Raw genomic sequence first — 17,952 nt, 5'->3', positions numbered from 1 at the left:
TACAGGAGTATGGCAATTAAAGAGAGGTATTTGTCATTGTTAAAATTTTTCTTTGTTAAAATGTTCAAACTACCCAAAGCAATCTACACATTTAATGCAATCCCTGTCAAAATACCAACTGCATTTTTCACAGAACTAGAACAAATAACCCTAAAATTTATGCAGAACCATAAAAAATGCTGAATAGCTAAAGTAATCTTGAGAAGAACAAAATTGGAGGCATCACAATTCCATATTTTAAGATACACTACAAAGCTATAGTAATCAAAACAGTATGGTCCTGGCACAAAAATAGACACATAAATCAATAGAACAGAATGGTAGAGAGCTCTGAAATAAACCTACAAATATATGGTCAATTAATCTATGACAAAGGAGGAAAGAATATGCAATAGTAAAAAGTCTCTTCAACAAACGGTGTTGGGAAAACCGGACAGCTACATGCAAAAGAATGAAACTGGACCACTTACTTACACTGTACACAAAAATAAACTCAAAATGGATTAAAGACCTAAATGTGAGACCTGAAACCATTAAAATCCTAGAAAGGAACACAGGCAGTAATTTCTCTGACAGTAGCCATACATAGCAACATTTTTCTAGATATGTCTTCCGATACAAGGGAAACAGAGCCAAACTAAACCACTGGAACTACATGAAAATAAGCTTCTGCACAGCAAAAGAAAAAATAAAGGAAAACCTACCGAATGGGAGAAGATATTTGCAAATGATACATCCAATAAGGGGTTAGTATCCAAATTATACAAAGAACTTATACATCTCATTACCAAAAAACCCAAATAATCCAATTAAAAACAAAAAGGTATTTCTCCAAAGAGATATACAGATGGCCAACAGACACATGAAAAGATGTTTGACAACACTCATCATCGGGGAAATGCAAATCAAAACCACAGTTGAGATATCACCTCACACCTGTCAGAATAGCTAAAATCAAAAATATGAAAAACAAGTGTTGGTGAAGATCTGGAGATAAAGGAACCGTTGTTCACTCTTGGTGGGAATGCAAAGTGATGCAGCCACTGTAGAAAACATTATGGAGTTTCCTCAAAAAATTAAAAATAGAATTGCCATATGATTCAGTAATTCCACTACTGGGTATTTACCCAAAGAATACAAAACCACCAATTTGAAAAGATATATGCACCCCTGTGTTTACTGTAGCATTATTTACAATAGCCAAATTATGGAAACAGCCCAAGTGTCTCAATAGATGAATGGATAAAGAAGATGTGGTATATATCTATAATGTAATGTTACTCAGCCATAAAAAAGAAAGAAATCTTGCCATTTATACCAGTATGCATAGATCTAGAGGACATTATGCTAAGTGAAATAAATCCATTGGAGAGACACAAATATCATATGTTTTCACTCATATGTGGAATTTAAGAAACAAAACAAATGAATAAAGAAAAAAGAAACAAACAAATACACTCTTAACTATAGAGAACAAACTGATGGTCACCAGAAGGGAGGTGGGTAGGGGGATGAGTGAAATAGGTGAAAGGGATTAAGAGTACACTTAATGGTGATCAGCACTGAGAGATGTATAGAATTGTTGAATCACCATATTGAAACCAATATACTGAAACACTATACTGAAACTAATGTAACACTGTATGTTAATTGTACTAGAATTAAAACAAAGAGGCATTTGTCCACTCATTTATTCATGCACTCATTCGACAAAGATTTATTGGGGCTGCAGACAATATACTAAGAATTTAAATGAGGAACGCAAACCTCTTTATTCATGGAAGTGTTGGACCAAACAGACAAGTAGATCAGTATTTCCAGGACATTATGAAAACGGAATGCCCTTTGTAATATAAGATTATTTGGATGGGCAATCAAGATTATTCAGAGATTTCTCATATCTAGGCCAAAACCTGAGTGGTAAAGGAGTAGATGTTAGAAGGTTTTCATGGCAGAGAGAATAGTGACTGAAGCTCAGACATGAGAGAAAATAAATTTGCAGAACATTTTGGAAAACTACCTGCCATCATCTACTGAATCCTTCTTTGGGTTTATTTAAATAGATCATGAGATTCATAAAGTATGAATTCTAAAATACTCAGAAGGAATAGGCACATTTCTTCATTTTGGTTTCTTAACTCCTCTATTTCTTATGCCTCTTACCACTCCATTTTTTAATATTGTCTCTGATATTTTTCTTAGTTGCATCTCTTTTCACAGGCATATATAGTATCTTAGGTCAAATTTTGTGTATGCTTAGGAATAACTGTGAATCTTTTTTTTTTTTTTTTTGGATAAAGATAAAGATAATAGAAAGAAAGCTCTAAAACTTTTTGTCCTCCCAATCATGGTCTGTACAGAACAAAAGCCAGTCTCTACATTTTTATACAAACTTCTTCAGCTTAAAAATTCACATCTAACTAGATACTCTGTTTGCTTAGATGGTCTTAGTAGTTATGCTCCTCGACTGACCACCTCGCAGTGGGCAGTTTCTGTAATGACATGACAAATGAAATGATATTAATTTAAAATTTTGCGATGTGTTCTGATGATATCCATCCCCGGCGCCTATAATTCAGGTAGATATTTTTGGCAATGTTCTGCAAAGTTGGAAAAACATTGCTCTGTGGGTCTCTGAGAAACATTTGCAATTTTTCTCATGTGCATCGTGCTAGTAGCAACTTCTAATCAGCAGGAAACCCAGGGCATGAGCAATTTATCCATTAAGTGAGTCATATAAGGCCAGGAAAAGAGAGAGACTTGCTGATGCTTATAGGGATATTTTTACATTTTGGTCAAAGATTATTTCTCATAAATGTTTTAACATCTGCTAAGCTGGAAGTATTTTGGTTCACTTGTTAGGTAACAAAATCTCAATTATTTTTAATACGAATTTTTAAAACAACTCAAAAATAGCTATGGGTATTTTTCCCAAGACTACTTAAGAATTACCTTTAAGTTGAGATGCCAGTTTTAACATAAATTTTGAAAAATAAGAAAAATCATTTAAATTTGCCAATTAATATAGAAATAAAGTTTAAAAACAAAAGAATAAAAACAAAAGAACTCAAATGTTAGAAATCTTCTAATTAAGGAATTTTAAAACCAGAATTTTAAAGTACAGTTATATTCATGTCACTATCAAGTTTTTTGCATCACTTTTCACAATTTTTTATTTTGAAAAATTCAAATCGATTTAAGAGTTATAAGAATAGCACATTCACCAAAGGATAACATTTAATCACATTTGCTTTGTTTTCTCAAATATTTGAGAATGTAACTTCAAAAAATGAGGATATTCTCCCATTTTACTCTAATAAAATTATCACAATCAGGAAATTTAACACTGAAAAAATACAATTATTTAATATATAGTCCATATTAAAATTCCTCCAATTATCCAAATAAAATCCTTAATAGATGTTTTGATCCAGAGTATATTAAGAATAACACATTGTATTTAGTTAAACACATTGTGTTTAGTTTAACAACTAAATTCCCTTTAGTCTGTTAATAAAGCAAAGCTTTGTTAATTATTAATTTGTATGAAAGCTAAATTTATTACAACTAGTTGAAGTAAGAGAGACACCATCTTGACAGCATCTTAGCAGTATCTTAGACAATGAAGCTCAAATGGTTCTAAACTGGAGGAATGCAGTTCAATGTGAATTTTTTTTCCTAGGATCTGAAGTGGGCTCTGTGCAGACAGCAGAGAGCTGGATGCAGGGCTCAAACTCATCAACTGTGAGATCATGACCTGAGCTGAAGCAGGACACTTAACCAACTGAGCACCCAAGTTCTTTTTAATAAGTAATCTGTAGGGAACAGGCACCCCCACAAGTTCTTTTTAATAAGTAATCTGTAGGGAACAACTTTATGAGGGTATGAATATCATGTTCTGCATATATTCACTAACATAATCAGCACCCATTATTTCTGTTATTATTTTGATAGGTGAAAAAGAATACATTTTAAGTTCTATAATTTTCTCAACATTTGTTAATTGATATGAGTCCATAAGGAAGAGCTTTCCCTTCTCTTCACTTTGTAATTGTTATTATTTAACAACAATATAGACTTTAGGTTCCTTTCTCATTTCAGTGAATCATGTTCTTATTCATATTGATACCCAAACAGTTCCACATTTGGCCAGTGGGAGCCTATTCAAGCTGGCTTCAGGATCTTTTAGACATATTCCCATGATTTTCTAAAGAAATTTCTTACTCTCTGTAAACAAGGAGACCATCTAGTCTTACCTTATACTTTTCCTGCCTTAGCCTTGCAATCAGGATTTCTCCAAGTGACAAGTTCTTTCTTTGTATCCATTTCCATGCTGCCATTGTCCCCCACATTGGCAGGAAGTTAATTTCACTGGCTTCAGGTTTTCACTTCCTGTATTTTTTTTTTAATTAAGGCATTACTTATTAAATATTTCTACTCTTCTTTCTTATCCAAAAAAGTAGTACATTATACTTTATGGAACTTAATTTCTCACAAAAGAGCCTATACTGAAAATCACAACATGAGTTCATAGAAACTTTTTTCATAGTTTTGTTTAAAGCTGCAGAATCAATCTCCTCTTTATGAGTTATGTTTTTAAGTTGTATTTTTGTGTTTCTTAAGGGTAAATTCCTAAAGTGAATTCTTTATGAGAAAGGGTAAACACGTAGGAAGTTTTTTTGAATACTGCCAAAGTCTTCCCATAGAGCTAGATCTATTTTGTATTCACACCAGTAATACATGAAAGTATTTATTTCCTACAGCCTTCAAACAGAGTATGTTTTCAAACTTTTGTGTTTCAGCTCAGGTTATCTTGCAACTCTGTGCTAGGCATGGAGCCTGCTTGGGATTCTCTCTCTCCCTTTCCCTTGCCCCTCCCCTGCCTGCACTCACTCTCTCTCTCTCTCTCTCTCTCTCTCTCTGAAACAAACAAAAATCATGAATGATTAAATATCTTTTTGTATGTTTAAAGGTCACTTGTATGTCTCTTATGTCTCTTTTTGTAAGCTATTTATGTTTTTTGCACTTGGGGCAAGTGCACTTGGGGACTCTGGGTGGCTCAGTCAGTTAAGTGTCCTGCTTCAGCTCAGGTCATAATGTCCCAGTTGATGGGTTCAAGTCCTGTGTCAGGCTCTGTGCTGACAGCTCAGAACCTGGAGCCTTCTTCAGATTCTGTGTCTCCCTCTCTCTCTGCCCCTCCCCTGTTCATGCGCTGTCTCTCAAAAATAAATATTTAAAAAAATTAAAAAAATACTTTTTTGCTCTTATTTTTATTTTTATTATTTTCCCCTGAATGATCACCTTTTAGCTGTGATATATATGGCAAGTATTTTCCCTTCTATGATATCTGTTTTGTTTTAGTGTTTTTTTTTGGGGGGGGGCGTTGGGGTACAGCATGCAGAATTTTTTTCAGTATTTCCTTTTATTGTATTGGAATTTTGAGTTATACTTAGACATTTAAAAAAATATAGCTTATAAAGAATACAGTTGTGTTTTTTCTCTAGTAATTGTATGGATTTTCTATATTTATATCACTGATCCATTTGGAGTTTATTTTTTTAGACTTTTTCTTTTCCGATTCTTATGGGTCTTAATTATTTCTTCTCATCTAATTTCATGGTCAATACTTGCAATATATTGTGAAGTAAGAGGGGAAATAGATAGTATTCTTGTCTTGTTCTTGAATTTGATAGTCATGCCTCTATTTCTTCCACATTAAGATGCTGGCTTTAGGGCTGAGTATACAGTATTATATGTACATGTATATATCTATAATATTGAGTAAATTTTATTCAAGAATGGATGTTGAATTTTATCACAGGCTTTAATCTATAGAGATAGTTATATATCTTTTCTTTTTATATCTATCAATATAGTATCATAAAACATTTTTTATCTTCACAATTATTAAACTTTAATTAGTCATAATATATTATTTTCTTAATGTAATATTATTTTGTATAGAATCACTTGGACCTAGTAACTTTTTCCAAGGGTAGTTCTTTAATAATTCTCTCACTTTTTCTGTATCTCTGCTTCTTCTTCTACTGTCTCTGTCTTTCCCTGTGTCTTTTTCTCCCTGTCTGATTTTATGGAAATTATCTGTTTAATCTTTCTATTATTATCAAGTGTGATAAATTATATATTGCTGAGATGTTATTTGTTTCATCAAAGTTTGGGCATTTATTTGCATAAGGTTGTGTAAAGGGTTTTTATAACATTATTAAATCCTTCTGTTTCAATGGCTATTTTATCTTTGTTCTTACCTTGTTCTTCAACTATTCCAATTTGTTTTAATCTTAGATCTACAACTAAATGTATTTAGAGCTCAAAATCAGCCCTTTTGCTAAAGCTTCTTCAATCATTTTTTTTTTCGCAGCAAAGGAGTCTACTATATGAAATGTGTTATCATTTCATTAGTATAATGGGGTTACATGTTTCAAGGAGTAAGACTACTTTATAATAATAAATGATTTTTTTCCATTACCTTTTAAGTAGGTCCTGTTACAATCTTTTCTCACCACAGCCTCTGCCCACAACAAAAAATAAGAATAACAATTCAATAATAATAATTATAATCAAAAATAAATATCCCTAACAATGTTTCATACATTCTTTCAAAGATGTTACAGTTTAATTTTTTCCTATGCAATGATTTCTTAAAAGATAACAATTCACATTTTAAAAGGTGCTTTAATTCAGCCCTTTTTTATCACTAATTTTATTTTTTTTAAGTTTTTATTTAAATTTCAGTTGGCTAACATACAGTGTGTTATTAGTTCCAGGTGTACTATAGTTCAAATGTAGTGATTTGACACTTCCATACAATACCTAGTACTCATCACAGCAAGTGCACTCCTTAATCCCCATCACCCATTCCCATCCCTCTACCCACCTCTCCTCTGGTAACATCAGTTTGTTTTGTATATAGTTAAGAGTATATTTCTTGGTTTGCCTCCCTCTCTTTCTTTTTTTTCTTTTGCTCATTTGTTTTGTTTCTTAAATTCCACATATAAGTGAAGTCGTATGGTATTTGTTTTTCTGTGACTGACTTATTTTGCTCCAATCATCTGTTGACTGTAGTGAACTGGTAAAGGATTGTGTAGGAAGGCTCATAGAGTATTCCTGGAGTTCTTTTATGATTACACAGTTTTCTTTCTTTCTTTTTAAAACAAAAATTTTTTTAATGCTGATTTATTTTTTGATAGAGACAGACAGAGCATGAGTGGGGGAGGGGCAGAGAGAGAGGAAGACAAAGAATCTGAAGCAGGCTCCAGGCTCTGAGCTGTGAGCACAGAGCCCAACACAGGGCTCAAATCTATAAACCACGAGATTATGACCTGAACTGAAAGTGGACCCTCAACTGACTGAGCCACCCAGGCACCCCATGATTACACAGTTTTGTATAGACTTGACACTTTAAAAACACTTTTGCTGGATTTAAAGCCTTTGGCTCACACTTTCTTTCCTTGAGTTATGAAACATAACCTGTCCTGCCTTTGTCTTGGTTTAGATATCTTTGTCTAAAATTCTCATGCCATCGGAATTTTCCTTCACTGACTTCAGACAGTCTTTTTGAATGAATTTTCTGAGGATAATTTTATTTTTAAAGAAAGATATTGGAGTTAAACATTAAAGGGCAGATTTTTTTTAGATACCTGGTGATAGATTCAATTTTTGAATTATGGTTTAAAACATTTTCAATTATTTCATTTTATTCTTTATCATCTCCAATTGTGCCTATCTTTTATCTTTTTTTGCCTCTCTTTCTATTTCATCAATTTCTCTCTGAACATGTTTCTTTCATTATTCTGATCTTTCTCTTAGTTATTATCATGACTTCCCTAAATGTTCCTTATTAACTTTGGAGTTTAAGCTTTTCTCTCTTGGTGACTATATAATTTAGTTTGTATTTTAAGATGATTTTGTCTTTTTCTTTAATTTATTGCCTGAGCTTGATCAAGTCTCATTTCACATGCTGAAATGTTAATATTTATCTTAATATTAAAAATAATTTCTTAGTGAATTAACCTAGGGGTCCATTTCTGTTCTGAATTTCAGAATTCATAATTCAAGTTTTTTTAAATCATTTTTTAAAGCATTTACTTAAGGTTGTTTAGGTGAGTTTGGAGTGTTGAAGTTTTACTTCAATTAATTAGTAAATTAATTAAGTTGCTTATTGACTTTTTAGACAGAATTTTTATAATCTGAGATGTTCTGATTCTCTTTGTTTATTTTCTTTTTATATTGGCTCTGTATGGAAGTAAATCTACAATTTTCTGTTGATTCAATGTTTTTAAAAAATTACTCTGGATTGGCACTGAGGCATTATTCTCTTTTCTATTAATATATTGAAGTACAGTTTATTTAATGGATAGCGCTAATTTCAAGGAAAAAGGTTTTGATTTGACTTCTGACTCTGTCATCCCTTTTTTTTTCTTTCTTTAGAAAAACAAATTTTCTACATTCTTGCCCTTCACAATGGAGTCTCCAATGTGTGCCTCCCCCTTTTCCCATTCACTTTACTCCTCCAGAAGTTGTGATATAAAATTAATGGAATAAAATAAAATATTGTACAAGAAACAAATAAGCAAAAACTACTAAGAATACTACTTCGGTAAAATTGATAGAATGATGAGGCTCAAATAACAGATAACACAACTTAGGCTGGGTTAAACATGAGTTAGATTTGCTATCTCTCACTACAAAAAGGCTAAGTTGGGTTACTCCCATGACTTACTATTCTCAAAGGCACAGGTTATTTTAAACTTCACATTTCCATATTGAATTTTGTTTTCGGATTTACCCCTTCATAGTCTAAACACACTTGGAGAATATTTCTAAGTAAGAAATGATCAAGGCCAGAAGAATGTCCTTTTCTTGTGTTCCCTTTTTAGAGTGAGGTAAACTTTCTCAGGTCCTTTACATTTTCCTCTCTGCCCCAAACCTACTGTTTTTCCTTCATGTCCTTGTCCAAATTTCATAAGATCATATGTAATTTTATCAAGATTTATTTTACATAAATCAATATTTTCTTGCCCTGAAGCATCAGATATTTAAACTCTGTTCTTTTTTAAAGGAAGAAAGGATATGAGATGATTGTTGATTAAGGCACCAACAGTTTCTGATATGGTTTAATAGGCATAATAAATTCTAAAACTAAAACTTAAGTGCATTTAATTGCAGATAAAATAATAAACAAGAACAATCTAGGAATCTGAAGGATAACAACCTTGAAAGTATCTTAGAATAATATAAGAATCATAGAATAATCTTAGAACAAGTATCTGAAAGATAATATTCTCAGAACATTCAGCAGAGGTCTTAATGATTTTTCTCTTTAGATGAGAACACCTGCAGAGAGTCTTTGAGAAGAAATTTACAGCGTAGAGAATTTAGCCCTTTACTTATTTCTAAAAGCTCAACTCCTCAATTTTAGGATCTTACATCTGTGGATAGTTAATATCAATCATCAGTTAATGGTGATCCTCTGAGTCTACAAACTTACAAAGCTCATGCAAATTTTTCCCTTACAAATCATAGTGTCCAAGGAAATATTAAAAATCATTTAATTGTATCCTTATTTATTGGGAATCACATATGAAGAGGCAAGGGAATTGAGCCTTATTTTCTCCCAAATTCTGGACCTCTTTTTGGGAGAATCTGGCAATTAGAAATTGTGCTTCCGCAGCCTTGATGACTGAGCCATGGCCCAAGAGACCATAATTGCATTGTAATAGATGGTCAGACAAGACTTGCTATTCCTGATATGATTGTATACTTGGCTATTCAATCAATGATTAATGTTAGGATGAAGTTGTAGAGACCGTATTTGGTCAAGTAGATGAAAAAGAAGAGAAAGGCAGTCTGCTGAGAAAGATAAAAATGAAGTAGACATACACAGAGAAGAAAAGATGAAAGTATATGGTCTAAAAGAGAGGGTGGGGGGAAGGCTTAGTGTGGTCTTTGCTTTTCAGGTAGGTCCTGGTTATAATTCACTTAATGATGCTGAAACTTTCTGCCTTTCCTGTCTCTCCATTTTATTTTGACTTAAGTTAGTTTTGGCAAATTTCTGCTGATAGAAAACCAACAATCCTGTCTTTAACCATGTTCTCTTGCTAATGTTTCTATGGTATGTGTGAGAATCAATTTCAGTGTTAAAAGGAATCTAAGATATCATAATTTTGTAGATTTGCAAGTCTAGGGAGGTTAAAATATTACATAGATAATTGAAGGTCCTGACTGATCCTTGGATTCCTGATTTCACAAATACCAGCATTTTATAGGAAATTAAAACAAGGATTGGGAATAGATAATCACTTTTTGCTTTTCTCCTAATATCAGCTCATTTTCCAGTGATACTCTTCTAAGAAACTATTATTTGAAATTAAACAATTTTTAATTTTTTTAAGTTTTTTTTTAATGTTTATTTATTTTTTGAGAGAGAGAGACAGAGTGTGAGCGGGGGAGGGGCAGAGAGAGAGAGGGAGACACAGAATCTGAAGCAGGCTCCAGGCTCTGAGCTGTCAGCAAAGAGCCCAATGTGGGGCTCGAACTCACAACTGTGAGATCATGACCAGAGCCAAAGTCAGAGGCTCAACTGACTGAGCCACCCACGCGTCCCAAAACAATTTTTAATTTTAAAAGAAACCCAACCTAATGAAAATAGACATTTCTATTTTCACACCGAGATATACCAGACATTTTGACATATTTGCTTCATATATCTTTTTTAAAGATATAGTCAAAATCTACTCAAAACTGTTTTAAAAGATAAGTATTTAAAAAAATTTTTTTTAATTTTTTTTAATGTTTATTTATTTTTGAGAGAGAGAGACAGAACACGAGTAGGGGGAGGGGCAGAGAGAGAAGGAGACAGAATCTGAAGCAGGCTCCAGAGCTATCAGCACAGAGCCTGATGCAGGTCTTGAACCCACAAACCACGAGATCATGACCTGAGCCAAAGTCAGGCACTCAACCGACTGAGCCATTCAGGTGCCTCCCAAAAAAGTTTTTTTTAATGTTTATTTATTTTTGAGAGAGAGAGAGACAGCATGAATTGGGGAGAGGCAGAGTGAGAGGCAAACACAGAACCCGAAGCAGGCTCCAGGCTCCAAACTGTCAGCACAAAGCCTGACGCGGCACTTGAACCCACAAACTGTGAGATCATGGCCTGAGCCAAAGTTGGGCACTTAATCAACTGAGCCACCCAGGAGCCCCTAAAAGATAACTTTAGAGCAAGTAGTCTAGTATGTGAACTTTTATAAATTACCTCCTACTAAACTCAGATCCTCTCCTAAATTCAGATATGATTACACAGTCTAATTGTTTTCTAAGTTTCCCAAATAGAAATATTTAAAGTACATTACCAACAGGGGATTCATGTCACTTTTTTCTTTTAACTGAAAATAATTTCATATTCATCCCAAAATTAAAAAGATATGATACTGAATATCCTTAGATGTACTTTACTAGCAACAGATTGAGGTACATCTTTATAATTTTATATTTGTATATTTTTTATCATTTTGGAAAATAGTCTTTAGTTTTAGCTTTCCTACCTTTTCTCATCTTGCACCTTTGCTTGAAGCTAGGTATCATTCAAAACCACTAACAATCAGTATTCTTTCCATTCTTGTTAAGACATCAGCATTGGCCTATAATACACGGGGATTAAGGATATCAAGGGAGAATATTTAAAATACAGTGGCAATGAATTTATACAGAATTTACATGACTATCAATATTCTTTCAAAGGATTTATATTGTAATTCAAGATTAGTTTGAGCATAAGTTAATAAACTCTTAAAGTATTAGCCAAATCTTCTTATGCAAGACCCTGAGAGATTGTCTTTAATTTAAAAAAAAAAAAATACTAATCAACTATGATGCCCCTGGAGATATGCTACAAGGAATCCATACTATTCTTTTATCAAATAGTAAAATACTTACTAATTTTCTTCCTTAATCACCTAGTGTATATAATTATCAGAATATAAAAATTATAAAGTTTTATCAATCATTCTATTGTTTTCTTCCTATTTGCCTTACTTTGGTTACTTTTATTTATCAGCCACTTTTAATTTTGATATAATTGGGAATAATTTCAAACTTAGAGTTGCAATACTCCTATACATTACAGGACAATTATAAAAAACAAATCTTAACATTGACATAAGACTACTATCTAATCCACAGTCCATATTTAAATTTCTTCCATTGTCCTAACAGTGTTCTTAATAGGTACTTTTTTCTCCCTCTGTCACAAATCCATTCCAGGATAACTCCTGAAGTTGTCATCCATGTATCTATCTATCTTTCTTTCTTTCTTTCTTTCTTTTGTTCGTTCTTTCTTTCTTTCTTTCATTCTTTCTGTCATATTTCTTTCTGTTAGGGTCAGGCATAAAGCAGGGTAAAGATAGGAGTCAGAGGCTAAAAAATTTTAGCAGCCAAGGGTTTATTTGGGAACTAAGGTCTCGGGCGAGGTTCTGTGACTCAGGGAGGGAGGGAGGGAGGGAGAGAGAGAGAGAGAGAGAGAGAGAGAGAGAGAGAGTCAGGGAAGTCGCACCCAGGTGTGGTGGGGTGGGGTTTTTAAGCTGCTGTGGTTCCGGGTTTAGGTCCGGGTGGGCCTTTTTCGCGTCAGGTCGTGCTGTCGCTCGGTGATTGGTTGACCTCCAATTCCTTCTGGCACCGGCTTTTCCTTGGGTTGCGCTGGCAAGATGGCTGTCCCCTGTACTGTGGTTCCAAGGACATCCTAACACTTTCTTTATTACTTTTTTTAATGTGGATTTCCTTAGAATTTCTTTGCATTTCATAACTTTGACATTTTTGAAGAGAATTTGCTAGTTATTTTGTAAAACCCTCAATTTTGGATTATTAATGCTTTCAAATTATTAGAAATTCCTATATTTAATTACATTGCAATATTCTTTTGAAAGTTGAATTACTTTTTCCCAGTAACTAAGCTGATATAACTTAGTCATTCATGAAGGACATCTACTGTACAGGTTAAGAATTCAGGCTTCAAAGTCAGACAGATTTAGATTTGCTTTCTACCTTTTCTGACAATTAGTTTTACTCATCTTCCCCAAGCTGCAATTTCCTAATCTGTAAAATAGGGAAAATGATGAATTCTCAAAGGGATTCCTGGAAGGATTAAACGAGGTAACATATGCAAAGCATTTGGTAAAGTGCCTGGCACATAAACAAAACTCCATAAAGAATTGGGTACATTATTATGTTTGCCACTATAAAGTAAACAAGAAAAAACTCACAAGCTAGTTTAGTGGCATTAAATAAATGATAGCACTAATATTCAGGAGAGGAGGAAAGTGAGTGAAATTGCCGTTTTCATCTGAAGTCCTTTGATGCATTTATGTTTCCAGGTTCCAATGTTAGGTCTTTTTTAATATCTCATTTTTCGGTGTATAAGGCTTTATATTTAATTTTCCAAAGCAAGATATCCCAGTTTATGTGTCTAATATATTTTCTTTTGAAATAAAAATCATAGCTAAGGGAATTTCTTTCTGATAGTGTAGAATTTAAAACAAGGATTTACTAGTAATTTGCTCATTTGAAACGAATTGTGTATTTTCTTATATGCTATATATTATTTACATGCTTATTTACTTACATAATAGTATTTTCTCAAGGTGGATCAAGAAAGCCCATTTAGCTATCAAAGTAGCTGAATTGACAATAAAAGTAAGTTTCTATTTAGTCTGCGGGAACAGGGATTCGTTCAAAGCAGGAGACATATGAAAGGGAAGAAAATACATATTTTTAGCTTATTGCTTGATGCAGGACTGATATCATGAATTATCTTGATCTAAGTTGTATCTATTTGCAACCTTTCATGAGACTTTCTGGCCATAAATTCCACTTCCTGGTGATCTTCTGGTCCCGGTAGTCTTAAGCTTGTAAGATGTGACAATTCTGTTGTGGTTTTTTCTGCTCTGCGTAGTCACATACAACTCTCCTTTCCTCTTGGGTAAAGAATGCAGATATATTTAGGGAAAATTACTCCATCAGTAAGGAATTTTGGATTCTTTACATTTATTTAAATTTTCCATATTTACATTAAAACAAGTGAATGGCTCTCACACTGACCTACTATCTGGCTAGAATATGTTCATAGCAACTTTGCACTGGGTAATTTCAACAGAATAGAATTTTCATTTAACCAAGGAGGCTCAAATCAAACATATCTAAGTTTGTTATACTTCTGTCAGTAGGAATGAAGAGGACCAAAAGCAGCAAACAAATAAATTAAAAGGAAAAATATTTAAGACATCTAAAATGTGAGTAGATAGGGTGATTTGCATACTTTTCCCCCCCTTTATAAGCTTCTGGTCATTTAATTTTCTCTTAAGTTACATTTTTACTTTTTATACAGTATTATTAATTTCTCGTATCTATTTGCAACAGTTAGAAAGTCACTTTTAGAAAACTAATTTAAATGACTTATAATTTTGATGGCATCTCCTGAATGAATTTACAAATCATTTTTTATAGGACACAATTACAATTATTTAATACCAACGTACATTATTTCTTACATTTTAGCATCTATCTTTTCTTTGAAATTGAGATTTGACATTTAGATACATTGATATTTAAGTGGCCAGGACATTTGAAAGAAATTGGAGGTTACCACAGAAGTGCCCTTCTGTTGGTGATGCATTCATGTATCAGAGACATTCTTTTGCATTTATTTAAAAGTTAGAAACATGGTATTGCTATTTAAATAATTTTCCCACACAATAATTCCTTAAAAAGTTGTAATTGCTTTAAGTTTTACTACTGATTGTAGTCATTTGTGTGATTGTATCTATGATTGATGCATTGATGCATTTTAATGTTGCAATTGTCTGGCAATTTTCTATGATTATATCCATGACTGGTATTCTTTATGGTGCAATTGTGTAGTAATAGTCTGATTATATCGCTATTAAGATTTTTACATAACTTTCTCTCAGGACACATTTGAAGAATAGAGTTTTTATTTCCAAGAGTATAAGCTCTTAGTAAAGCAAATCAGTTCATTTGCCTTGGTGAATTTTCTTCATCGAGTCAATAGGCTGAATGATTTTGAGAAGAAAACCACCATGTTCTCTTTTCATATTATACTATTGAGGATGTTATTTAAAATTTATATTAATAAAATTCATAACTTTTAAAATACGAACTCATAAAAAGATTTAATACCAAAGACTGAAAAGAAGTGGCCAGGATATTTGAGAAAAATCTAGCAAAAAGCAGTGTCAGGAAGGCCAAAGGAGAAATGACGAGTTAATCGGATGGCACAGACAGGTCAGGTAGAGTAAGTACTTAGAAGTGTGTGATGCATCTGGCACAAGGGACATTAACCTTGACCTCACTGAGAGCAGATTCAGTGGAGTTGTGGGGATATAAGCTAGGTGGAAAGGTAGCTAGGAATCAAGAGGAGATAAAGAGAGTCATACAATACAATTCCCCCTTGGGGCCCAATTGTGAAGAAAAGGAGAAAGAATAATATACACATAAAAATGGGAATTTTTGTTATGTTTTGTTTTGTTGAACACAGCAGAGATGATTTGAAGGTAAGAAAACAAAAGGGATAAGATACTTAGGAAAAAGGTCTCTGAAAGGGTTAAAAGTTTTATTGAAGTTCAAAGTAAACTTTGAACAGATAACTTGGCACTTCTTTCAGTGAGATCTATCTAAAAGGAGGTAAAGAGGTATACGAAGATAAATTCATTTGTGGGTAAAGGTAAGAGGTTGGAATTTCTCTGCTACTTGGTTTCTAAATTTGCTGTAATTTAAGGAGATACATTTTCTCTGTGAAGGAAGGGCATGGAGGTGTGCATGAGTGCGGGGATGGAGTGGAGAAAGAGGAAAATGTTAAAGGGATGAAAACCCTGCCATGTGGAAGGGCCGATAGAATTTACAGATGAGAACAAATAGAAGGATCATTGACTGAACATGAACAGAGACTTGTTTTGGCACAGAGATACAATTTTTCCCAGCAGTGCTTAATAGTGTGCATATAGAAGCAGAGAAAGCAAATGCATGGAGTGATTTTCTGGTGGTAATATATGGATCCAGTGTAATAGAAGGATAAGATAACAAAGTGGTATGAGGGTTGTAGGTAGAGAGTACTTAAAAGTAATGGACCAGAGTCTGGTTCAAACAAGGATAAAAATGCAGTCACTAGGAGGCTGATCATCCAGAATAGATGAAGTGGCCAATGTTCTGGGGTCTTGATGAAATTTAATAATTGGTATAGTGAGAATATGAAACCCAACGTGTGTACAAGGTAGATGTTTTTAAATAAAATAGGGTTTTTAAACTCAAAGTTTTTTGAAGTACTGATATTTGGCAGAATGACAAGAGAATTGACTTTAAGATTTGCAGAATTATTCCTAATTATTTTAATTAACTTATTTATTGTTTTGAAAATTAATAAAAATTTCTGATATACAACTGAAAGTTCATTTTGACTAGTGGTTCTCAACAGTGTCTCTCTGCTGAGGGAGATGTTTCTCTGATAGACACGTCTCGAAAAGTGACATACTGACTGTTGAAAATCACTAATTTCCATCATCAAGGGAGGTTAGAACTGTGTTGTTCAGGATGGTAGCTCCTGATCACATGCAGCCATGAAGCACTTCCAATGCGAGTAATACACTGAAGGAACTGAAGTTTAAATTTTATTTAAACTAACTTCTAACTTCAATTGAAAAACTAAACCACTCTAAAAAACTTTCCCTTGTTAAGTATTGCTTTAATGGGACTACATTTCACTTTAACCACTGCATCAACATTACTGTGTTGTAGAGAACATGACAGATGTATTTGATTAATAATGTCTCATTAATCATTTTATATTGTGTAAATGATAATATTTTGGATATGTTGGGTTAAATAAAATACATTATTAAAACGCATTTCACCCGTTTCTTTAAAATTTGGCTACTAAAAGTTTGAAAATTACATAGATGTGTTATATTTCTATTGGCTAGAGCTAGTTTAGAGTTTGATCGATCATAGTTGACTTTTTGAATGTAAAAATAATACATTCACCTGCTCTCAGCGCAGAGACCGTTTCGGATCCTCTATCTCTCTCTCTGCCGTTTCCCTGCTCGTTCTCTCTCTCTCAAAAATAAATAAAAACATTGAAAGGGCTCCTGGGTGGCTCAGTCGGGTAAGCCTCTGACTCTTGATCTCAGCTCAGGTCATGATCTCACGGTTGGTTGGTTAGTTTATGAATTTGAGCCCTGCCTCAGGCTCTGCACTAACAGTGCAGGGATTGGGATTCTCTCTCTCCCTATCTCTGTCCCTTCCCTACTTGCTCTCTCTCTCAAAAATAAATAAATAAACTTAAAAAAAATAAATTCGTTAAGATTAAAAGTATATATAGAGAATACGTTCATGCACTTTCCTCCTTTATATATATAGGAAAACTAACATTCGAAAACAACCCTGACAACATGGCAAAAGTGAAGCAGAAGAAGCACACCTGCGAGCTCACCTGAGGCAGGGCAGACCTGCATAGGTTACTGGACAAGCCCAAGAGCCCCGGATGCAGCTGTACCGCCCCCAGGCCGCGGCGACTGGACCTCGCCTGGCGGCCGGCGCGGCGCTCCCTACGAAAGCGCCTGCGCAAAGCCAAGAAGTGGCGGCAGCTGAGGGGCGAGCGCCCCGTGGTGAGGAGGCAGCTGAGGGACGTGTTCCCCCTGCTTAGTTTGGTGGACAACCTGGTGGGCGTCTGTAAGGGACCTTCAGCCTTATGGGAATCATGTCTGAGATTATCGGCCACAACCAGGGTGAGTTCTCCATCAACCCTGGAAGCAAGACGCATCCGTGCACCCACTCCCGCTTCATCCTCCTCAAGTAGCATGAAAGGTACAGACTTTTTTTTTTAATGTTTTTTACAAATATTTTGTTTAATGAAGCTGATACCGTGTCACA

The 17,952-nt window shown here is 33.9% G+C and overlaps 1 long non-coding RNA gene across 2 annotated transcripts in view; it reads right to left on the bottom strand.

Annotated features, from left to right (window-relative positions):
* Positions 1–17,584, bottom strand: part of LOC125924588 (uncharacterized) — a 65,833-nt gene extending 48,249 nt beyond the window's left edge. For both annotated transcript variants that reach the window (XR_007458476.1, XR_007458477.1), the window contains exons 1-3: positions 17,513–17,584; positions 11,562–11,657; positions 6,488–6,529 (exon numbers count right to left, since the gene is read on the bottom strand). This is a non-coding gene — a long non-coding RNA (uncharacterized LOC125924588). The remainder of the gene's footprint in view (positions 1–6,487; positions 6,530–11,561; positions 11,658–17,512) is intronic.
* Between the last annotated feature and the right edge of the window lie 368 nt (positions 17,585–17,952).

Source organism: Panthera uncia, chromosome F2 (genome assembly GCF_023721935.1).
Source record: "Panthera uncia isolate 11264 chromosome F2, Puncia_PCG_1.0, whole genome shotgun sequence".
Taxonomy (NCBI): domain Eukaryota; kingdom Metazoa; phylum Chordata; class Mammalia; order Carnivora; family Felidae; genus Panthera; species Panthera uncia.
This window is presented reverse-complemented; position numbering and strand designations above follow the sequence as displayed.